Source organism: Pristiophorus japonicus, chromosome 8 (genome assembly GCF_044704955.1).
Source record: "Pristiophorus japonicus isolate sPriJap1 chromosome 8, sPriJap1.hap1, whole genome shotgun sequence".
Lineage (NCBI taxonomy): Eukaryota > Metazoa > Chordata > Chondrichthyes > Pristiophoridae > Pristiophorus > Pristiophorus japonicus.
The window spans coordinates 65426882-65452770 of NC_091984.1; the positions used below are offsets into that span (position 1 = coordinate 65426882).

The 25889-nt window shown below is 45.0% G+C and overlaps 1 protein-coding gene across 9 annotated transcripts in view; it reads right to left on the reverse strand.

Annotated features, from left to right (window-relative positions):
- Positions 1 to 25889, reverse strand: part of LOC139268562 (uncharacterized) — a 612984-nt gene that overhangs the window by 385214 nt on the left and 201881 nt on the right. The gene's annotated exons all lie outside the window — the stretch shown is intronic.

Genomic DNA, 25889 nt, shown 5'->3' on the forward strand with positions numbered 1-25889 from the left:
ACAAGTACATCAATTTTAGCAGTCATCAGCAGTATCAAGTCAAAAGGCTTTTGAAAAATTACTGGCCATCCTAAATTGCACGTATCAATGACTGCATCCTTGTAACATCCAACCAACATACCAAATATGGAAGGCTACCAATCCATCAATGAGCAAATGGTGTGGGACCACCAGTAAAAGATCATATATGTCAATGCATGCTTCCTCAGGAGTACTAGTATTTAGATTCTAAGGCAGCCTAATAATTCTGAGCTTTTTGAAGGTAATGGGGAAAATGCATGGCGGGCTATTGATCTACATAGTGGTACTATGGGCTAGAACCTCCACTTTTTTTACCTGCTTAACACCCACTTAACGCCCATTGTACCGCTGAAATGACGTATATCGCCCATTTTGTCACAAAATGTAAACTGACGGGCATTTTTCGGAAACGTATCCCCAAGCATTACTTTCCCCTTGTGCTTAACGCCGAAAAAAAATATTACCGCCCGCCCACTTTTTTGGGGCAGAATCAGCAGGATGGGCGAATTCAATGCCCATAATATCACTCAGCGTTACTTTCCAGGCAGAATTAACGCCGAGATTCAATATTAATGCCCGCCCACTGTTTTTTGTCGTAAAAAGCATATTTACCCAAACTAGCGGCCATGGAGATCGGCCATTGTCAAATTTCACCACCTCACACAGATTTCGCCCACAATATCGCTCGCTTAAAAAAACGCCCACGAAAAGTGGAACTAACCGGGACGAATCACAGCGTTATGGTTGCCATTTTGTAGATCACATGTCATGTGTTTTAAAAGCCTGCTGTGTTTCAACTTTGGCAGAGTTCGGATGTACTCTGCAGGTCATTGGAGTTGATGTGAACATCTCTAAAAACATCTTGACCACACTGTAACCGATTGGAATTGAAGAGGTGTGTTCATCAGGACATTCTTTGTTTGTGTGCAATTGGTGAAAAACAGAGAACTACTGCAATGGGGCCTGTCCTTTCTCAGCCTCTCTTGGTGACAAAATTCATGCAGCAGACTCGACATCGCCGAAGGAATGCTGCACTGCATTATGTGCCCAATGAACAAAGTGACAGACAGATGAGGAGGACCAGACGTTACACCCCCCACAAGTACAAGGAGAAGCATTCTTACCTCGACTTGCCCGACACCACCTGCCTTCGGAGACTGCGCTTTCACAAAGAGGTTATCACTGAGGTGTGCCAACTGATAAAGGCAGACCTGCAGCCTGCCAGCATCATCAGAACTGCTCTGTCCGTCGAGGTCAAAGTCACCGCGGCACTGTCGTTCTATGCCTCGGGTTCTTTTCAGGCCACAGATGGCGACATTTGCAGACTTTCTCAGCATGCCACACATCGCTGCATTAGCCAGGTCACTGAAGCCCTGTACGCACGCAGAAGGGACTTGATCAGCTTCCCTATGACCAGGGAGGCACAGAGTGAGAGGGCCCTAGGTTTCTCCAGAATTGCAAACTTCCCCAAGGTGCAGGGAGCAATAGACTGTACGCACATCGCGATGCGGGCACCTTTTCGGAATGCTGAGATTTTCAGGAACCGCAAGGGATTCCACTCCCTGATTGTCCAGCTGGTTGTTGAGCACCAGCAAATTATACTGGCTGTGAATGCTCAATTTCCAGGCAGCATCCATGATGCGCACATCCTGCGTGACTTGTTTAACAATGAGCCACGAAGTCAATGCTGGATGCTTGGGGACAAAGGATATGGCCTCGCCACCTGGCTGATGACCCCCACCGCGTGACATCCACACCAAGGCCAAGAGGCGATACAACGAGAGCCACAGAGCAAGTCGCAATATCGTTGAGAAAACCATTGGAGTGCTGAAGCAGCGCTTCAGATGCTTGGACCACTCAGGAGGTGAGCTCCAATGCCACTGTGAGCAGGTAGCTCAATTTGTGGTGGTCTGCTCCATGCTACACAACTTGGCTATCAGGAGGGGACAAGAATTGCCTGATGAGCCTGACAGTCCACCTCACCAGAGAGAGGAAGAGGAGGATGAGGAGGCGGACACTGACATCGGCCCAGACAATCAGGCTGATGCTAAAGCCATGCCCCCTGTAGACCGCATGAAAGGGCCCATGGTGGCATGATAGCTGCAAGAGCCTTATGTCAAAAGCTCATCAATGATCGCTTTGCCTGAAAGAACGTTGGTGTTATGTACAAGGCTCGCACACTGCTGGGTGTGCAGGTCATACATAAATGCTGGGCATCACCTTGGTGATAGTTAAAGTTTAAGTTGATTGAAGTTAAGTTTGATTATACCCTTTGATGTTAAGGAATCACCAGCATGTAATGATGCAGCTATCTGAGCCAATGTGCTGCAAGGTTTTATTAAATAAAAAACATTTAAACCAAACATTAGTCTGAAATCATCCGTATTTCTGTACAAACCAACCCTTCCCCCCCATCTCCCCCTTCCCCTTACCCTCCTGACTCCCAAGCCACCTGGCCGAGGAGGTCCTCAGGCCATACTTCATTGGCGGGGGGGTGACGCCCGAAGCACTGCTTGGACGGATATAGTAGAGGACAGTCCTGAGGTGGGAGGTGGCTCCAAGCCATAAGTAAGATTTTGCTGCTGGCTCTCATGTGTGGTTGGCAATGGGGGTGCATCACCTTGGGGTGCAGTGCGGTGCTCTGGGACCACTGGGAGCCCTCTGCCACCACTGTTCCTGGCTACCAGCTCCAGGGCCTCCTCCATCCCTTCTATTTTATGTTATTTTTGGACAAAAGCTCGGTGCCAACTATGTTCTTGGTGCTTAGTGGGCGTTTTGCTGCTGGTGAATCTCCGTCGTTCCTCCCACAACAGCCAAACAAGCACACACTACAGTCACACACGCTTTCAGTGCCTCTGAGCTCCCTCTCTGTCTCCTCTTCTGCACATGTCATGGTGACCCTTGACCTCCTGAATCACGGGAATCAAGCGTTGCCATGCCGTTGCTAAGGACGGCCACACTTTATGGCAGAAGGTCAGAAAAATTTAACACTACCGACCGCCCATTTGATATCGCTCGTGGTAACGCCCATTTTCAAAAATGTAAACTAGGTGTTTTGAGAATGGGCGAGAAGCCGGCAATCTGAAAACCTTTTTTTAACGCCCACGCCGGAAATAACGCCCATATTTGGGCGATAAGCTCAAAAGTGGAGGTTCTAGCCCTTAGTCTCATGACACTTCTGCACAGTAGAGAACAAATAGAACAATGCATGTCTGTGAACAAGAATGATTACTGAGTAAACATGGAGGTAGTCAATCAATGCTTCAGGTGTCCAGATCATTAATGGGTGCCTTACAATATGATCCAGAAAAGACAGACAAAATACTGAATATATGCTTTATGCTACATGGAACAATTCAGACTTTAGTGATTATAACTAGAACTGAATTTTTATTTTATAATTCTGTATTTTATATTCAGTATTTTGTCTGAATAAAAAGCCATCAGACTGAAAGCAGGAAGGTTATCATAGTAATTTGGAGTGTTAATTAGTAAACAAAGATAAGAGAGGTATGTACAATCTGAAGGATTTCATGCAATTGTGAGAAGTTGACTCCGAAGTAGCACAGGACTTCACAGGAATTTTCTCTATTTCTACTGCAAACATTTCAAGTTGTGAGCAAATGTGAAACAATGGAAAAAAATACATAACTGTTTTTCTCTTAGGTTGTTCAAATCTATTCTTTCATTAATCTGGAGATAATGATCAGAGGAAATGTATTTTAATTTATTAATTACTTTGTGCCAATACCCTCCAATCTACCTAACAATAACTACATGTCTCTTTATTTTACCTTCGAAAAGCAGTTCTGCCCAGTCAGTTGCACAAATGGGGGGAATTTAAAAAATGGTACCTTCAGCATTAGCGCATCATTATTGCTGAAATTCTGCTGGCCACTATTTTAACTGTTCACTGCAGTCCGGTGGCTGAGGCACATAAAGGCAGATGGGAGCTTCATAAATTTATGCAAATTGGGGTCTCATTATATCCATGGGCTAGAACCTCTATTTTTGTGCTTATCGTCCAAAAATGGGCGTTATTTCCGGCGTGGGCGGTAAAAAGGGCTTTCAGATTGCCGGCTTCTCACCCATTCTCAAAGCACCTAGTCTCCATTTTTGAAAAAGGGCGTTACAGTGAGCAATATGAAATGGGCGGTATCGTTACATTTTTTTGACCTTCTGCCATAAAGTGTGACCGTCCTTAGCAATGGCATGGCGACGCTTGATTCCCGCGATTCAGGAGATCAAGAGTCATCATGACATACGCAGAAGAGGAGACAGTGAGAGAGGGAGCTCAGAGGGACTGAATGCGTGTCTGGGTGTGGTGTGGCTGCTTTGGGAGATGGGAGGGAGACTTTAGAGCTTCACAGCAAGTAGGGAAACAATAATTAGCTTCTACCAGCCACATATCTGCCCGATTTTGGCCTAAAATGGAGAGGAGGAGGCATCACCACACGCTGTGGAGACTGACGCTGGAGAGAGAACATAAGAACGTAAGAATTAGGAACAGGAGTAGGCCATCTAGCCCCTCGAGCCTGCTCCGCCATTCAACAAGATCATGGCTGATCTGGCCGTGGACTCAGCTCCACTTACTCGCCCGCTCCCCGTAAATTTTTCTGACCTTCTGCCATAAAGTGTGGCCGTCCTTAGTGAGGTGGGAGAGGAGCACATTGGAGGGCGCAAAAGAGCCAGGAAGTTCTCAGACGAGGCAAATGCCTCCCTCCTGCAAGAGGTCGAGTCACGCCGGGGTGGTTTGAAACAGGGAGGGCGTGGGAAGCCCACCCAAAAGGCATAACAGAGGATATGGACCGAGATAGCAGAGGTGGTCTCGTCGGCGACCAACAAGGTTCGTGAGGGCAACCAATGCCGCAAACGATGGAATGACCTTGTGGGATCCGCAACTACATTGATTTACATGTACGTATGTATTTATATAATTTGATTTGTAACAGTCATGAGTGACTATCAGCATATGTCACTTTTACCGGGAATGTTTTACTCAAAGCCTGTGGTCACGGTGCACATCTTTCGGTAAAGAATGATAATTTTCATAATAATCATGATTACATCTGTCGGTTATGTGTTGTATCAGTCTCTGTGACAGTACCTAGCAATGATATCACGCAATGATCTCATGCTATGTCATCCTGTCACCTTTTATAGAAGAAGTTATCGATGATGAGGTCCGTGCAGAGGTGAATGGGTCACCAGTGACATCCCTGAGATGGAGGAGCGGGTGCTCGCACTCGTGGGGAAGCACCCCTGGGCAGCCACGGACGCATCTGCAGACCCCTGAAGTGATACAACCTGAGTAAAGTTTACACCATTGCGTGATTTGAAGTCAATAGATGCCACACCCACTCATAGCCGAACAATCATATATGATAGATGATTTCTAAAATTGTCATAGAAATAATGATGGCCTAATCAAAATCATTGCAATGCAAATGTGTTGATGGTCATGAAATGTGATGTCTGCGATGACTTTGAGAGCGGTGGTGCTTTTGTCGTGCATATGCTGTGTGTAGCGCTGGACTCACCTTGTGACCTTAGCATCCCCTTCTCCTCTAATAACCTCATTTGTGTTTTGCAGCTCAGCCAGCAGCGCATCCCAAGGCAAGACCATAGAGGCCAGAAGGTGAGGGTGCGGGGCCCAACTCTGCGGATGATCCAACATCGGAGGAACTCCGATTCTCACCTGTCAATCCGCTGGGTCTGTTCTCCATGGATGAGAGCGCGGACTTCGAGGAACCTGCATCGCCACACTCCAGAGGTCATTCCACCCCAAGGCCATCCAGTGATCCTCCGGTCATTCCCGCCTCCACTCTGGAGGTACTGGCCCCAAGCACCTCGCCACAGAACACGCTATTTGTCCCCAGGATGGCGCCGACCCAGCAGAAGTCTCATAGACCCAGCAGGTCTGTTCCACGAGCGCTACATAACAGCAGAGAGATGGTACAGTTGTCCAGGAGGACTGTAGACATTGGTGACCAGCTCATCGAAGCATTCATTGGGGGGCATATCCCGACACCTGGCCACCATAACCGAGTATATTCCGCGGATGGCGGAAGCCCTGGATGCGATTGCCAGGATCACTGCTGGCATAGGCCTCTCAGTGGTCCCCGAGCGCGGCACTCCACCCCTAGGTACCGCATCACCACTGCGAACGACATATGAGAGCAAGGACCAAGATCCTGCTTCTGCATCAGAGAATGTTGCCCCCTTGGCACCCCCCCCCGCTCCCATACCCGTCCAATGACCGCATCTGCCTTCATCCCCCCCAATGAGGCACCGCCTGAGGAGCTCCTCGGCCAGGCGCCGTGGAGCGAGGAGGGGAAAGGGTAGAGGTAGGGAGAAGAAGGGGAGGGGGGGAAGGAAAGTGAGGTGCATGTCCGCAGGTGATGGTTGTGTTATATCTCCATCTGGGTGTATGCAATTTGTTGTAATGTATCGGGGCTGGGGACCACCCTCCTGCTTTGCCTTTTTATTCTGTGTTGATGGACATGTTGAACATTTGATTGATGTCAATGGTGGAAAAAGTGGGGGTGTGGGCGTGGGTTGGGTGTTATTGCCTGTGATACTTATGATTTCAGACCAATGTTGGTATAAATTTTTTTCATTGAACATAAGCATTGTCTCAGATAGTTGCACCGTTACACACTGGTGATTCCTTAACAGGAAAGGGTTAAATACAACTTAACATCAATCAACGTCAACTTCAACTGGCACCAAGGTGATGGGCACCATTGATGTCTGAGCTGCACACACACAGCAGTGTGTCAGCATTGTCACTCACATCAACACTCCTTCAGATATCAGCTCCTCACTTAAGAGTCTTGCAGCTATGTAGCCACCACAGGCCCTTTCCTGCGGTCTGGAGGGGGTCGTAGCATGGTTGCATATTCAACCTGATTGTCTAGCCCTAGGTCAGTGTCCACCCCTTGTCATCCTCTTCCTCTCTTTCCTGAGGTGGAGCAGCAGTGTCTTCTGGCAATTCTTGGCCCCTCATGATAGCCAGGTTGTGCAGCATCAAGCACACGACCACAAATTTACCTACTTGCTCAGGGTTGTATTGAAGCTCCCCTCCTGAGTGGTCAAGACATCTGAAGCGCTGCTTAAGCACAGTTATTGTTTGGTGGCCCCATGCATTGGAAGTATAATAGCGATTGATCAGAAGCAATGATTTCTTCACTGGAGTAACACCCCAATAGTCCAGAGTCTGAAAATATGTCTGTTGAGATGTTCACCTCACCTGAGAAGAACTCCAGAGTCAATGCAAACTCCCCCGAAGTTGAGGCAGCCTTTTGAATGAAGCGACCTGCGATTTTAAAAATGCCAGCCACACCGCTGCCGTTCGTTCAGAACAGTTCCACTTTTTCTGGGCGTTTTTTTGGGCGAGCGATATTGTGGGCGATATGTGTGCGAGGTGGTGAAAGTGACGGTGGGCGACATCCTGGGCGTTAGTTTCACCAAATGTGCTCTTTACGCCAAAAAAGGTGGGTGGGCGGTATAATTGAATCTCGGCGTTAATTCCGTGCGGAAAGTAACGCTGGGCGATATTATGGGTGTTGATTTCGCCCATTCTGATGATTCCGCCCAAAAAAAGTGGACGGGCGGTAATATTTTTTCCCGGAGTTAAGCACATGGGGAAAGTAACGCTCGGCGATAAGATTCCTAAAAATGCCCGTCAGTTTCCATTTTGTGCCAAAATGGGCGATATATGGGCGTTATACGTTATTTCAGCAGTAAAATGGCCGTTAAGTGGGCGTTAAGCAGGCAAAAAAAGTGGAGGTTCTAGCCCCATGGATTTTACGTTGGGCCTGAGCAGGCAAATCGCTGTGACTTTCCCACCAGGTGAAAGCAGGTCAGAAGCTGTCGGGAAAACCCCTCCAAGGCAAATGGAAATCTTTCCTCTGTGAGGCCAGGAGTGCACCTCCATGCTCCATAAGGAAAATCATGGCTTCTTTGCCTTATCCCTCCACTGAGACTCTCCTAAAACCCCTCACTGTGACTTAAATAGCCCAGGTCTGAAAGTGTGTTTTGCACTGGCCTTGCCCCACCCCCGCTTGCCCAAAACTCACTCACAGTTAAAATTGGCCAGTATCATTTTTAATTTCCAAACACCACGAGTCTATTTCAATATTTTGTGTGCTTATTTAATTTCTTTAAGTTTTCATGCATCACACATAGATTCGAGGAGGAAGACATTTTTTTAAAGTTGTCCTGACTTTTAGTCAGGAAAAGTGGCAGAGACCTCGATCACCGGTTCTCTGCCCCTTTAACCACAAAGAAGAAACTGCATTTATATAGCGCCTTTTGGAACCTCGGGATGTCTCTTTGCAGCCAATTTAGTACTTTTCCAATGTAATCACTATTGTAATGTAGGAAACAGGAAGGCGGCATTAGCAGCCGCAGTACTTAAACCAGCAGGGGACCAGGCAGCGCGGACCTTATTGGAGGTGGTATCAGCAGCTGCAGTACTTAAAACAGTGGGAGACCAGGCAGCGCGGACTTAATTGGAGGCGGCATCAACGGCGGTGGAACCTTCAACGATTTCAAAAAAACAAGGAGTGACATCACAGGATAGCAGGTAAGGTAATTGGTTGAAGAGTATTATGGTTTTCTTTCTCTCTTTTCTCTCTAACCTTGGACAGTGGTATAAACTAGCTGCGGGACATTATAAAGTACTGTATTAAATTTATAGCTTAACTAGTTAAGCAAATTAATATAACTATAAATATGCATTGAATTAAGACTTTAACTAAAATATATAAAATAAGGCTATCCTAAGATATGGCAGGGCAGATTGTGTGTCTGGATTGCAGTATCTGGGACTTTGTGGACCGCAAGACTGCCCCGAGCAAACACGTCTGGAAGAGATGTCTCCATCTCGAATCTCTCGGGCTCAGAGTCATTGAGCTGGACTGTGAGTTGGAGACACTCTGACACATAAGAGAAGGGGAGGAATTTCTGGACAGTTTTATCCAAAATACAGTCACATCCCAGAGGAAAGCACATGTTCAGGAAAGGGAGTTTGTAACTGTTAGGGAGCCAGGCAGCGGGGATTTAGGAGAGGTTGAGAAGGAGGTCCCGCAGACACTGGTCCTGTCTAACAGGTACGATGTACTCGCTGCCTGTGAGGACAAGGAAAAAGACTGCAGGGAGGACAGCCACAATGCAGACCAAGGCACCGTGGCTCAGAAGGCTGTCCAAGGTAAGGGGGGCTGGGGTGGGGGGTGGGGAGAAGAGCAGAATAGAAATGTGGTAGTGATCGGGGACTCTATAATTAGGGGGATAGATAGTGTCCTCTGCAGCCAAGAACGAGAATCCCGAAGGGTGTGTTGCCTTCCCATTGCCAGGGTAAGGGATATCTCACAGCGACTGGAGAGGAACTTGGGAAGGGAGGGGGGTGAATCCAGTTGTCGTGGACCATGTTGGAACAAACGACATAGGTAGGAATAGGGAGGAGATCCTGTTGAAAGAGTATCAGGAGTTTGTCTCTAAATTAATAAGCAGGACCTCGAGGGTAATAATCTCTGGATTATTGCCCAGGCAACGTGCAAATTGACATAGAAGCAAACCGATCAGGAGAATTAACACGTGGCTAAAGGGCTGGTGTGGGAAAGAGGGGTTCCTTTTTATGGGACACTGGCACCAGTTCTGGGACAGGAAGGAGCTGTACCGATGGGATGGGCTCCACCTGAACCAGGATGGGACCTGTGTCCTCGCAGAAAGAGTAAATAGGGAGGTAGCAAAGGCTTTTAACTACTAAGATCAGGGAAGGAATTTACAAGAAACATAACCAGCCTAAATATAAACAAAACAGGAAAAGAAAACATAGGAAAGAATAAAGTAAGGGAGGACATTGATGGCAAGGGAACAAATAGAGTTATAGAACACGAGTCTAAAAAGATGGTTAAACATGAAGTGAGAGGAATTCCTATTAAAATTGAGTTAAACTTTCTGTACAGCAATGCACACAGTGTCCGTAATAAAACAGTGGAGCTGGAGGCAATCATGCGTTGCGATGAACCAGACATAGTAGGGATTACTGAGGCATGGCTACAGAAAAATCGGACTGGGAATTAAACATTGCAGGGTACAACATATTTAGAAAAGACAGAAAGGGAAAAAGGGGATGTGGAGTAGCTGTACTTATTAGGGATAGCATTATGGCAGTTGAAAAAAGTGACGCAACTATTAGCACGACAAAAAAGAATCCATATGGATACAGATAAAAGATAATAAAGGATCTATTAAATGGTCTGCAGACCACCAAATAGTGGATGGGAGGTGGAGGAAGAAATTTGCAGACAAATTAGGGAAATAAGTAAAAAACACAGAATAATAATCATGGGGGATTTCAACCACCCCGATATTAATTGGACAATAGAGGTAGGTAAAGTGGATAAGGGAATGAAGTTTCTAGAATGTCTACAGGACTCTATTCTAACCCAATATGTAAAAAGCGAACAAGAGAGGGTTCTCTATTGGATCTAGAAATGGAAAATGAACCAGAGCAGATAAGAGAAGTAAAAGTAGGAGGACAACTAGGCAATAGTGACCATAATACTTTTTAAGATGCTAATTGAGAAGGACATAAGTATGATGAAAACCAGGGTAATAAGATTGGAGAAAAGCTGATCTTGAGAGGCTAATGATAGAACTTCAGAAAATAAAATGGGCAACAATATTGGCAAGCAATGATGTAGAACAGCAATGGGAAACATTTAAAATGATATTCAACAGAGTACAGGAACAATATATTCCGCTAAAAGGAAAGAACAAACTATACACTAATGAGACTCTATGCGTGAATAAAGCCGCAAGGGAACACTTGAGGGTAAAGAAAGAGGCATATATTAAGTACTCTGCTGCACAGGAGGGCAGGAAAAAGAGTGGGAGAGCTATAGTGATAGGGGATTCTATTGTAAGGGCAATAGATAAGACGTTTCTGCGGCCGCAACCGAGACTCCAGGATGGTATGTTGCCTCCTGGTGCAAGGGTCAGGATGTCTCGGAGCGGGTGCAGAACATTTTGAAGGGGGAGGGTAAACAGCCAGTTGTTGTGGTGCATATAGGTACCAATGATATAGGTAAAAATGGGATGAGGTCCTACAAGACGAATTTAGGGAGCTAGGAGTTAAATTAAAAAGTAGGACCTCAAAAGTAGTAATCTCAGGATTGCTACCAGAGCTACGTACTAGTCAGAGTAGGAATCGCAGGATAGCTCAGATGAATACGTGGCTTGCGGAGTGGTGGAGAAGGGAGGGATTCAAATTCCTGGGACATTGGAACCGGTTCTGGGGGAGGTAGGACCAGTACAAACTGGACAGTCTGCACCTGGGCAGGACCGGAACCAATGTCCAAGGGGGAGTGTTTGCTAGTGCTGTTGGGGAGGGGTTAAACTAAACTAATATGGCAGGGGGATGGGAACCTATGCAGGGAAGTAGAATGGGGGCAGAAGCAAAAGATAGAAAGAAGAAAAGTAAAAGTGGAGGGCAGAGAAACCCAAGGCAAAAAGGGCCACATTACAGCAAAATCCTAAAGGGGCAAAGGGTGTTAAAAAGACAAGCCTGAAGGCTCTGTGCCTCAATGCGAGGAGTATTCGGAATAAGGTGGATGAATTAACTGCGCAGATAGCAGTTAACGGATATGATGTAATTGGCATCACGGAGACATGGCTCCAGGGTGATCAAGGCTGGGAACGCAACATTCAGGGGTATTCAACATTTAGGAAGGATAGACAGAAAGGAAAAGGAGGTGGGGTGGGGTTGCTGGTTAAAGAAGAAATTAATGCAATAGTAAGGAAGGACATTAGCCTGGATGATGTGGAATCTGTATGGGTGGAGCTGCAGAATACCAAAGGGCAGAAAACGCTTGTGGGAGTTGTGTACAGACCATCAAACAGTAGTAATGAGGATGGGGACAGCATCAAACAAGAAATTAGGGATGCGTGCAATAAAGGTACAGCTGTTATCATGGGCAACTTTAATCTACATATTGACTGGGCTAACCAAACTGGTAGCAATGCGGTGGAGGAGGATTTCCTGGAGTGTATTAGGGATGGTTTTCCAGACCAATATGTGGAGGAACCAACTAGAGGGCTGGCCATCCTGGACTGGGTGATGTGTAATGAGAAAGGACTAATTAACAATCTTGTTGTGTGAGGCCCCTTGGGGAAGAGTGACCATAATATGGTAGAATTCTTTATTAAGATGGAGAGTGACACAGTTAATTCAGAGACTAGGGTCCTGAACTTAAGGAAAGGTAACTTCGATGGTATGAGACGTGAATTGGCTAGAATAGACTGGCGAATGATACTTAAAGGGCTGACGGTGGATAGGCAATGGCAAACATTTAAAAATCACATGGATGAACTTCAACAATTGTACATCCCTGTCTGGAGTAAAAATAAAACGGGAAAGGTGGCTCAACCGTGGCTAACAAGGGAAATTAAGGAAAGTGTTAAGTCTATTGAAGAGACATATAAATTGGCCAGAAAAAGCAGCAAACCTGAGGACTGGGAAAATTTTGTAATACAGCAGAGGAAGACAAAGGGTTTAATTAGGAGGGGGAAAATAGAGTATGAGAGAAAGCTTGCTGGGAACATAAAAACTGACTGCAAAAGTTTCTATAGATATGTGAAGAGAAAAAGATTAGTGAAGACAAACGTAGGTCCCTTGCATTCAGATTCAGGTGAATTTATAATGGGGAACAAAGAAATGGCGGACCAGTTAAACAAATACTTTGGTTCTGTTTTCATGAAGGAAGACACAAATAACCTTCCGAAAATACTAGGGGACCGAGGGTCTAGTGAGAAGGAGGAACTGAAGGATATCCTTATAAAGCGGGAAATTGTGTTAGGGAAATTGATGGGATTGAAGGCCGATAAATCCCCAGGGCCTGATAGTCTGCATCCCAGAGTACTTAAGGAAGTGGTCATAGAAATAGTGGATGCATTGGTGATCATTTTCCAACAGTCTGTCAACTGTGGATCAGTTTCTATGGACTGGAGGGTAACTAATGTAACACCACTTTTTAAAAAAGGAAGGAGAGAGAAAACGGGTAATTATAGACCGGTTAGCCTAACATCAGTAGTGGGGAAAATGTTGGAATCAATTATTAAAGATGAAATAGCAGAGCATTTGGAAAGCAGTGACAGGATCGGTCCAAGTTAGCATGGATTTATGAAAGGGAAATCATGCTTGACAAATCTTTTAGAATTTTTTGAAGATGTAACTCGTAGAGTGGACAAGGGAGAACCGGTGGATGTGGTGTATTTGGACTTTCAAAAGGCTTTTGACAAGGTCCCACAGACGAGATTGGTGTGCAAAATCAAAGCACATGGTATTGGGGGTAATGTACTGACGTAGATAGAGAACTGGTTGGCAGACAGGAAGCAGAGAGTCAGGATAAACGGGTCCTTTTCAGAATGGCAGGCAGTGACTAGTGGAGTACCGCAGGGCTCAAGTCTGGGACCCCAGCTTTTTGCAATATACATTAATGATTTAGATGAAGGAATTGAGTGTAATATCTCCAAGTTTGCAGACGACACTAAGCTGGGTGACGGTGTGAGTTGTGAGGAGGATGCTAAAAGGCTACAGGGTGACTTGGACAGGTTACGTGAGTGAGTAAATGCATAGCAGATGCAGTATAATGTGGATAAATGTGAGGTTATCCACTTTGGGAGCAAAAACACGAAGACAGAATATTATCTGAATGGTGGCAGATTAGGAAAGGGGTGGTGCAATGAGACCTGAGTGTCATGGTACATCAGTCATTGAAAGTTGGCATGCAGGTACAGCAGGCGGTGAAGAAAGCAAATGGCGTGCTGGCCTTCATAGCGAGGAGAATTGAGTATAGGAGTAGGGAGGTCTTACTGCAGTTGTACATGGCCTTGGTGAGGCCTCACCTGGAATATCGTGTTCAGTTTTGGTCTCCTAATCTGAGGAAGGACGTTCTTGCTATTGAGGGAGTGCAGCGAAGGTTCACCAGACTGATTCCCGGGATGGCAGGACTGACATATGAGGAGAGACTGGATCAACTGGGCCTTTATTCACTGGAGTTTAGAAGGATGAGAGGGGATCTCATAGAAACTTATAAGATTCTGACGGGACTGGACAGGTTCGATGCGGGAAGAATGTTCCCGATGATGGGGAAGTCCAGAACCAGGGGACACAGCTTAAGGATAAGGGATAGGCCATTTAGGACTGAGATGAGGAGAAACTTCTTCACTCAGAGTTGTAAACCTGTGGAATTCCCTACCGCAGAGAGTTGTTGATGCCAGTTCATTGGATATATTCAAGAGGGAGTTAAATATGGCCCTTGTGGCTAAAGGGATCAAGGGGTATGGAGAGAAAGCAGGAAAGGGGTACTGAGGGAATGATCAGCCATGATCTTATTGAATGGCCTACTTCTGCATCTATTTTCTATGTTTCTATGTTTCTACATAGACAGCAGAGGAGTGCACGATAAGGGAGAATACGAAAAGAATAGGTGAGGTCAAAAACAGTTGGGAAGGCAAAGAGGAACTATGAAATTAAATTATCAAGGAACATAAAGCAAAATAGTAACATATTTTAGCGGCACATCAATAAAAAAAGTAAACACAAAAGCAAAATACTGTGGATGCTGGAAATCTGAAATAAAAACAGAAAATGCTAGAAATTCAGACAAGGGCCATCATTAACACTGTTTCTCTCTCCACAGATGCCGACTGACCTGCTGAATATTTCCCGCGTTTTCTGTTTCTATATATAATAAAAAAGGAAGGTTGGGATGGGAATAGGGCCATTAAGAGATAGACAGGATAATACCACACATAACAATAGAGAGATGGCAGAACTATTAAATAATTATTTTGATTCAGTATTTACCAGGGAGATCGAACAGGTGGACATAACATTGGATGATATTAGGAATGAGATAAGTGCATTTAAAATAAAGAAGAGATATATTAAATAAATTAATCAAACTCAAAGAGGATAAAACCCCTGGTCCGGATAGATTGTATCCATGTATTTTAAAAGAATCCCAGGAAGAGATAGCAGAGGCATTACCACACATACTTAATGTGTAAAGAAAATGTAAAGAAAAAGGTGTAGTACCAGAGGACTGGGGATAGCTCACTTAATATCTACATTTAAGAAGGGGGATAGAACATGTCCAGGGAATTATAGACTAGTCAGTTTAACATTGGTGGTAGGGAACATAGAAGCATAGAAAATAGGTGAAGGAGCAGGCCATTTGGCCCTTCGAGCCTGCACCGCCATTCAATTGATCATGGCTGATCTTGCAACCTCAGCACCCCATCCCTGCCTTCTCTCTATACTCCCTGATCCCTTAAGCCGTAAGAGCCACATCTAACTCCCTTTTGAATATATCCAACGATTGGATTCAACAACTTTCTGTGGCAGAGAATTCCACAGGTTCACAACTCTCTGGGTGAAAAGGTTTCTCCTCATCTTGGTCCTATATGGCTTACTCCTTATCCTTAGACTGTGTCCCCTGGTTCTGGACTTCCCCAACATCGGGAACATTCTTCCTGCATCTAACTTGTCCAATCCCGTCAGAATTTTGTATGTTACTATGAGATCCACTCTCATTCTTCTAAATTCCAGTTAGTATAAGCCTAGCCATTCCAGTCATTCCTCATATGTCAGTCCTGCCATCCCGGGAATTAGTCTGGTGAATATTCGCTGCACTCCCTCAATAGCAAGCACGTCCTTCCTCAGATTAGGAGACCAAAACTGTACACAATACTCAAGGTGTGGTCTCATCAAGGCCCTGTACAACTGCAGCAAGACCTCCCTGCTCCTATACTCAAATCCCCTCGCTATGAAGGCCAGCATGCCATTTGCTTTCTTTACTGCCTACTGTATCTGCATGCCTACCTTCAATGACTGATGTACCATGACACCCAGGTCTTGTTGCACCTCCCCTTTTACTAATCTGGGTGTCATGGTACATTAGACATTGAAAGTTGGCATGCAGATACAGCAGGCGATGAAGAAGGCAAATGACATGTTGGCCTTCATAGCTAGGGGATTTGAGTATAGGAGCAGGGAGGTCTTATTGCAGTTATACAGGGCCTTGGTGAGGCCTCACCTGGAATATTGTGTTCAGTTTTGGTCTCCTAATCTGAGGAAGGACGTTCTTGCTATTGAGGGAGTGCAGCGAAGGTTCACCAGACTGATTCCCGGGATGGCAGGACTGACATATGAGGAGAGATTGGATCGACTAGGCCTGTATTCACTGGAGTTTAGAAGAATGAGAGGGGATCTCTTAGAAACATATAAAATTCTGATGGGATTGGACAGGATAGAGGCAGGAAGAATGTTCCCCAAAACTGGAGAAGTATCACAGGCAAAGGATAAGGGGTAAGCCATTTAGGACTGAGAGGAGGAGAAACTTCTTCACTCAGAGAGTTGTTAACGTGTGGAATTCTCTACCGCAGATAGTTGTTGAGGCTAGTTCGTTAGATATATTCAAGAGGGAGTTAGATATGGCCCTTACAGCGAAAGGGATCAAGGGGTATGGCGAGAAAGCAGGAAAGGGGTACTGAGGTGAATGATCAGCCATGATCTTATTGAATGGTGGTGCAGGCTCGAAGGGCTGAATGGTTTACTCCTGCACCTATTTTCTATGTTTCTATGTTTCTTTGTGTTACAAAACAGCTAAAAATCGAAAGTAATTTACAAACACACTTCGCTGAACTGAAGAATCCAGATGGCTGCGCCTATGGCAATAATAGGACGCATGAGACATTCGGAGCATATGTGGAGCGACTAGAAATGTTTTTCACTGCAAATAGTATCATTGAAGTCCCTGATGATGAAAACAGTAATCGGGTGGTTTTAGAACGAAAGTGGGCTATTTTCCTGACTGAAACAGGTCCCGAGGTGTATGATACCCTGAAAAATGTGCTTGTTCCTGTCAAGCCAAAGGACACATCACTTAGAGACTCTAAGCAAGTTAGAACAGCACTACAGTCCTGAGCCCCTGGAAATTGCTGAAAGTTATCGTTTTGGAATACAAAATCAATTACCTGATGAGAGTATAAGTGAGTACATTGTAGCATTAAAAAAGCTATCCATTCGCTGTCATTTTGGAAACTTTCAGGACCGAGCATTGTGTGACCGCTTTGCTTGTGGATTTAAAATGAAGTAATCAGAAAAAAGTTGGTGACAACTCCTAACTTAACTTTTGATTTAGCTTGTCAGACAGCTATGTCAATGGATATGGCCGACCAAAACTCCCGAGAATTTCAAGCCATTTCCAGTCGTCAGACAACCAAAGTGAATTGCCTGCAGGTTAAAGGATAAAGGCAGTTGGGCCCCAAGGCCTCAGCAACTGGCGAAGGTAACAGCGCATTGAAGTCGTGCTATCGGTGCCTGGGACAACACATTGCTCAAAGTTGTCCATATGTGAAGGCAGAGTGTTTCTTCTGCAGGAAAACTGGGTATCTTGCGTAGGCATGCCGAATGAACTTTCAAGGCTATAAGTAGAAATCCCCAGAGACTACATAGCATGGAAGAAAAGCAACAGGACAAAGAGATACACAGCATCAAGAGCACAAGGGTATCCAACAGTGATTCAAAAAATATCATCATCCAAGTAGACATTGCAGGAACCAAGATACCTATGGAAATCGACATTGGTGCATCCGTGAGCGTAGTGCCGGAATCGCTATATCTCGACAAATTGCATGATTTCCCATTGGAGAAATCCAAGGTAGAGCTGCAAGGCTACACAGGAGAGCAAATTCCTGTGGTAGGTCGTGTTGTGCGGCTTTCTTGCTCTTTTCACTTCGTTGCTTTAAACGTCAAATTACACACACACTCAGTTGTAGTAAAGGCAGGATTGGGCCTTTTATTTAAACATTCATACTAAACAAACCCAGTATGAATGCTACTGAGACACAAACACTTCACAAGCCAACTTTCTGCTTACTCGATTCCAGTGGCTGCTTGAGAGGCACACGCCTTCCGAATGTTCAGTGTCTCGTGTGTGTGTCAAACGCTCATCTTTGCACCAAAAAAGCCTTTGAACTTTGTATCTTTGCATAGTACATTTAGACAATTAACATTCAGACGATGTAGAATCAAAATGGCATTGTCCTGAAATCACGGCTAACTGCTTTCTGAATTACTATACACAAACCAGATCGTTTAACATACAGATGACGTCATCAAATTATTATTCACAGAGAAACAAGGTACACTCAAATAAAGACAATGTCATGAATTATTATACACAACTCAGATTATTATTCGCATCGTAACAAGTTACACTCAAATGCTCAACATACAGTTAAATGACCTCATATCGTCTAGCAGCCTGTTTCGATCCAAACATCCTCTGTTTTAATCCAAACTTCAATCTTCCAACTTTTAACCCTTTCGATATCTCCAGACCACGGCCGAAGCAAAATGTTTCAGAAATGTGGGCGTGCGCTCCCACAGATCGTATCACCGTACCGGTCAATTTCACAGCTCGCCTCTCTTAGTAGAGGCAGGAGACAAGCCTGCCTTACTAGGTAGAAATTGGTTGCGATCACTGAAGCTGGATTGGAATGAGATTTTCGTGTTGAAATGAGATTTGCATTGAAGGATGATGTCATCAAGAATTATCCGAAGATGTTCTGCGAAGCAGGCAGTCCGATCCAAGGCTTCAAGGCGAGTGTCAGGGTACAGAAGGACGCTTGCCCAGTTTACTGCAAGCCTTTTGCCGTGCCATACCATACGCACTCGAGGAGAAAGTTGAGCAAGAACTCAAAAGACTAGAGACTGAGAACATTATCTTTAAGGTAGATCTATGTAATTGGGCTACACCCATTGTTGTTGTACCTAAGTCTGATGGTAAGATAAGGTTGTGTGGTGATTATAAAGTAACCGTAAACCAGGTTCTAGAGGGTAATCTCCCCAATACATTGCCAAATGTAGAAGATTTGTTCACAACGCAGACAGGTGATCAGATCTTCTCAAAGTTAGATCTCACAAATGCCTACTTACAGCTTGAACTAGATGAGGAGTCCAAATCATGCTTGACTATAAATATTCATCTAGCCCTATATCAATTTAATAGGCTACCATTTGGAGTGTCTTCCGCCCCCGCCTTATTTCAAGGGGTGATGAACCAGATTCTGCAAGGCATTGAATGTGTAGTATGTTATTTAGATGACATACCAATTTCAGCAGCATCCCTATAGGAATCCTTCCTCACCTGCGGAATCTACCCCTAGCCTCACCAACTGAACTAACGTATCATTCCTTTCTGTGACTCTAGCTTCTCTTTCCTGATTCTTCAACTTTTCATTTAACTTTTCTAATTCTTTAGCCAGTCTATCCCTGTCCTCTATCAACAGACGGGTCGGGATCCAGGTACCACCTGGTCCTATTCATTTTATGCGACTCCTCGCAGGATTCATCCACTCAGGCCCTCTGCCTTCCATTGCTGTAACCCCTGTCTCACTTCCATGACTGGGATACCTGCAGCTCTCTGATACAAGCTTTCCACCCTTGCCAACCATTTATCAAAACTATCATCCCCGCCCCAAGCATCTACTTCCAGAACTACTGAAGCGGGTAAGAGAGTCAAAATAATCTTTCTATGTGTACCATTCCCGTAATGACTGATAGCAATCCAATTAGTTCCAAAACTTTTACATAACTGGAATATACGTTCCCCCGCTTCCCTGGGTCCTTCTCCTGGTAATAATGCAAGCTTTGGCATTAATTTTTGGGGTCAAGAAGTTCCACAAATACTTGTATGGTTGTAAGTTTACCATCGTTACGGACCATAAGCCCCTGACAGTAATCCTCCATCCAAAGTCCCCAGTTCCAACCTTAGCTGCAGTCTGAATGCAGAGATGGGCGTTGATTTTGTCAGCATATACGTATGACATTGATCACAGACCATCAGCTGATCATAGTAATGCTGATGCTATGTCCAGGTTGCCTTCCCCATCACAAGTTACACCCAACAGGGAAGAATTGTTCTTTTTACATACATTGATGAACTGCCAATCACAGCTGACGAGATTGGTAGAGCAATCAAACATGACCCAGTTATGTCAAAGGTATAGGATTACATCGCAAATGGCTGGCCAAACCAGGTAACAGAGTAAGATTTTCATGCAGACTTCGTTCGTAGGAATGAACTGTTCATGGGATAAAGATTGCCTCATGTGGGGTGCAAGAGTGCTTATAGCAAATAAATTTGGGTCCAAATTATTAGGAGATCTTCATGACCAGCACCTGGGAATGTGCTTGACCGAGAGTTTTGCATGCAGTTACTTATGGTGGCCAGGTCTAGATAAAGATATAGAGTACATCGTTAGTCAGTGTACAGCATGTCAATCGGTAAGCAAGAAACCACCATCAGTACCATTACAGCCATGGAAATGGCCTCCCAGGGTGTGGCAAAGATTACATAATGATTTTGCTGAGCTAGAAGTACTGCAATTGTTCATTGTGATTGATAGCCATTCGAAGTGGGTAGAGGTGTTTCCGATGCAGAAAGTAACAAGTAAAACACTAGACCATTTGCAAAGATTATTTTCTTCATATGGCCTCCCAGAAGAAATTGTGTCTGATAATGGGCCACAATTTTGTTCAGAAGAATTTGCATAGTTCACAAGCAAAAATGGTGTGAAACATACCACGGTTCCACCGTATTACACTGCTTCAAATAAGAACATAAGAAGTAGGAGCAAGAGTAGGCCACCTGGCCCCCTCGAGCCTGCTCCACCACTTAATAAGATCATGGCTGCTCTGATCATGGACTCAGCTCCACTTCCCTGCCAGCTCCCCATAACCCTTTATTCCCTTATCGCTCAAATATGTGCCTTAAATATATTCAATGACCGAAGCCTCCACAGCTCTCTGGGGCAGAGAATTCCATAGGTTTACAACCCTCAGAGAAGAAATTCCTCATCTCAGTTTTAAATGGGCGGCCCCTTATTCTGAGACTATATCCCTAGTTTTATTTTCCCCTATGAGTGGAAATATCCTCTCTGCATTCACCTTGTCGAGTCCCCTCATTATCTTATATATTTCGATAAGTTCACCTCTCATTCGTCTGAACTCCAATGAGTATAGGCCCAACCTACTTAGCCTATATTCATAAGTTAACCTCCTCATCTCCAGAATCAACCTAGTGAACCTTCTCTGAACAGCCTCCAATGCAAATATATCCTTCCTTAAATACGTAGACCAAAACTGTACACAGTATTCAATGTGTGGCCTCACCAATACCCTGTACAGTTGTAGCAGGACTTCTCTGCTTTTATACTCCATCTCCCTTGCAATAAAGGCCAACATTCCATTTGCCTTCCTGATTACTTGCTGTATCCGCATATTAACATTTTGTGTTTCATGCACAAGGACCCTCAGATCCATCTGTACTGCAGCACGTTGCAGTTTTTCTCCATTTAAATTATAATTTGCTTTCCTATTTTTTCTGCCAAACTGGATAACCTCAGTTTCTCACATTATACTCCATCTGCCAAATTTTTGCCCACTCACTTAGCCTGTCTATATCCCTTTGCAGATTTTGTGTCCTCCTCACAATTTGTTTTCCCACCCATCTTTGTATCATCAGCAAACTTCGCTACATTACACTCGGTCCCTTCATCCAAGACATTGATATAAATTGTAAATAGTTGAGGACCCAGCACCAATCCCTGCAGCAGAGCGCACAGAACAAATTGTAAAATGTGCCCTCATCAAGCAAATGTTGGATCCAAATCCAAAGAAACAATAGTTGTCGTTGGCCCACAAATTTACTAATTTTCTGACCACTTATCCTCATACAACTACTGATAGAACACCAGCAGAGTTGTTTCTCAAACGACAATCACGAACCAGGTTGTCGTTGTTAAAGCCAAACTTGGCACAGTCAGTAGAAGAGAAACAATTAAGACAGAAAGAGAATCATGATAAAGGTAGAGTAAGAAAGAGAAGTGTGAAATTAAATCAGAAGATGAGAGTGAAGAACCATCACCATAAATGGTTAAAGTGGTTACCAGGAAGAATAGTGAAGATATGTGGTCCTCGCACATATTTGGTCAAGATGTTTGATCATGGACAGGTTAGGTTTGTTTACATTGATCAGATTACCTACAGATATGGAAGGAATCGGAAGTTGGAATGATTCGATTATTTCTGACTCATCAGATAGTCTTATTACAAGTACAGTACCAGTAGCAAATCCTATATCAGACGTAGTAGAAACAAACCCAAGAGAAAGTCAGAATTTAAGTCTGAGTCCAAGTCAGGCAGACAAACAGTCTGAAGTTGTAGAGAGTTCAAATGTAGATCATGGGTATCCCTCGGAGGAAACTTTCCTCAGGATCAGCCTAGAATGAATCTATGTTCGTCACCATGTTTGGAAGGTTCTGTTCAAGAGTGAAGGTATCCCCTTCGAGACTGAAAACCTGTGGTTAAGTTTGATTTGTAAATATGGCAAAATAAGTCCGTGGGCTAGAACCTCCACTTTTTTTTGCATGCTTAACACCCACTTTACTGCTGAAATGACGTATAACGCCCAGATATCGCCCATTTAGCCACAAAATGGAAACTGACACCCATTTTTCAGAAACTTATTGCCGGGAAAAATAATTACCCCAGCCCACCTTTTTTAGGCAGAATCATCAGAATGGGCGAAATCAACGCCCATAATATCGCACAGCGTTAATTTCCGCACTGATTTAACGCTGAGATTCAGTAATATCGCCCGCCCACTTTTTTTGGCCCTAAAGAGCATATTTACCGAAACTTGCGGCCATGAGATCGCCCAACATCACTTTCACCACCTTGCATACATATCGCCCACATCACTCGCCCAAAAAAACACCCAGAAAAAGTGGAACTAACCGGAACGAATCAGAACTAATCATAGCCTTATGGATGTCATGTGCTACATCACGTCACGTCCTTTAAAAGGCTGCTGTGCTTCAACCTCTGGAGAGTTCGGATGTACTCTGCAGGTCATTGGAGTTGATGTGAACATCTCTACAAACATCTTGACCATACTGTGACCGATTGGAATTTAATAGGTGTCTTCGTTGAGACATACATTCTTTGTGACCAATCGGTGGAAAACAGAGAGCTACTGCAATGGGGCCTGTCCTTTCTCACCCTCTCTTGATGACCAATTACATGCAGCAGACTCGAGATCGCCAAAGGTACGCTCCACAGCATTATGTGCTCAATATTAGACGTGCCAGACTGATGAGGAGGACCAGACGTTACACCCCCCACAAGTACAGAGAGAAGCATTCTTACCTCGACTTGCCCAACAGCCCATGCCTTCGGAGACTGCGCTTCCACAAGGAGGATATCACTGAGGTATGCCAGCTGATAAGGGGAGATCTGCAGCCTGCCAGCACCATCAGTACTGCACTGTCCATCAAAGTCAAAGTCACGTGGCACTGTCGTTCTACGCCTCGGGTTCTTTTCAGACATTCGCTGGCGACATTTACGGACTTTCTCAGCATGCCACACATTGCTGCATTAGACAGGTCACTGAAGCCCTGTATGCATGCAGAAGGGACTTGATCAGCTTTCCTATGATCAGGAAGGCACAGAGTGAGAGGGCTCTAGGATTCTCCAGAATTGCAAACTTCCCCAAGGTGCAGGGAGCAATAGACTGTACGCACATCGCAATGCAGACACCTTTTCAGGATGCAGAGCTTTTCAGGAACTGCAAGGGATTCCACTCCCTGAACATCCAACTGGTTGTCAACCACCAGAAAATTATACTGGCAGTGAATGTTAAATTTCCAGGCAGCATCCATGTGTGAGACCACTGTATCTGACTTGTTTAACAATGAGCCACGTGGTTACTGTTGGATGCTTGATGACAAAGGATATGGCCTCGCCACCTGGCTGATGACCCCCCCTGCGTGACACCCACACTGAAGCCGAGAGGCGATACAACGAGAGCCACAGAGCCACTTGCAATATCGTTGAGAAAACCACTGGAGTGCTGAAGCAGCACTTTAGATGCTTGGACCACTCAGGAGGCAACCTCCAATACCACCCTGAGCAGGTAGCTCAATTCGTGATAGTGTGCTCCATGCTGCAAAACTTGGCTATCAGGAGTGGACAAGAATTGCCTGATGAGCCTGACAGTCCACCTCACCAGAGAGAGGAAAGAGGACGAGGAGGCGGGCACTGACATCAGCCTAGACAATCAGGCTGATGCTGAAGCCATGCCCCTCTCCCTGTAGACCGCATGAAAGGGCCCGTGGTGGCATGATAGCTGCAAGAGCCTTACGTCAGGAGCTCATCAATGATCGCTTTGCCTGAAAGAACGTTGGCGTTATTTACAAGGCTGACACACTGTTGGGTGCGCAGGTGATACATCAATAGTGGGCATCACCTTGGTGACAGTTAAAGTTTAAGTTGATTGAAGTTAAGTGTTATTATACCCTTTGATGTTAAGGAATCACCAGCACGTAACGGTGCAGCTATCTGAGCCAATGCATAACAAGGTTTTGTTAAATAAAAAACATTTAAACCGAACATTTATCTGAAATCATCAGTATATCTGTCAAAACCAACCCTCCCCCCTCCCCCCCCCAACCCGCATCTATCCCTTCCCCTCCTGACTCCAAGCCACCTGGCAGAGGAGCTCATTGGGGATTGGGGGCGGGGGAGGGATGATGGCCAAAATGCTGCTTGGATGGATACGGGAGAGGACGGTCCCGAGGTGGGAACGTGCTCCGAGCCAGAAGCAAGATGTTGCTCCTGGCTCTCATGTGTGGTTGGCAATGGGGGTGCGGCACCTTGGGGTGCAGTGCCGCGCTCCAGGACCACTGGGAGCCCTCTGCCACCAGTGTTCCTGGCTACCAGCTCCAGGCCCTCCACCATCACTTCCATGTTATATCTTATTTGTTGGACAAAAACTATGTTCTTGGTGCTTAGTAGGCTTTTTGCTGCTGGTGAATCTCCCTCGTGCCTGCCAGAACAGCCAAACAAGCACACACCACAGCCACACACGCCTTCAGTCCCTTTGAGCTCCCTCTCTCTCTGTCTCCTCTTCTGCACATGTCATGATGATCTTTAACCTCCTGAATCACAGGAATTGAGCGTTGCCATGCCGTTGCTAAGGACGGCGACACTTTACGGCAGGTCAGCGAGATTTAACCATTTCATATCGCTCACGGTAATGCCCATTTAAAAAAATGGAGACTAGCTGCTTTGAGAATGGGTGAGAAGCCAGCGATTTGAAAACCCTTTTTTACAGCCCATGCCGGAATAAACGCCCATTTTTGGGCGATAAGCACAAAAGTGGAAAATCTAGCCCCAAATCTTTTATATATAACCATGCAAGTTATGTAAGGTAATTATTTTGTTAGAATTACTTCTTCATTAAAGAGAGAGAAGTGTAATATATAGTCCCATCTAGCGGACTACTACTCCACCTTGTGAACTACTGTGGTAATGCAGCCATTGCTGTTTACAATAATAAAGCATCAGGTGACAGGTCACCTGACAAGTTCCTGTTTTAAGAGCCATGTTGTAAAGTCTGTGTGTTGTGATGTCGTAGAGAATATACCACAGTGATAATGACCAAATTATCTGTTTTAGTGATGTTGGTTGTGGGATAAATATTGGCCAGGACACCGTGGAGAATTCCCTTGCTCTTTTAAATAGTGCCATGGGATGTTTTACATCCGCCGGAGAGGGCAAATTGAGCCTTGATTTAATGTCTCATCCGAAAGATTGCACCTCTGACAATGCAGCACTCCCTGTACTGTACAGTCCCAGGATTTCTAAGGCTTTCCTTTGGGGGAGGTGGTAGAGCTTGACCTCCACCTGCAGTAGTTATAGACCATTCTGAAACATGCTAATGAGG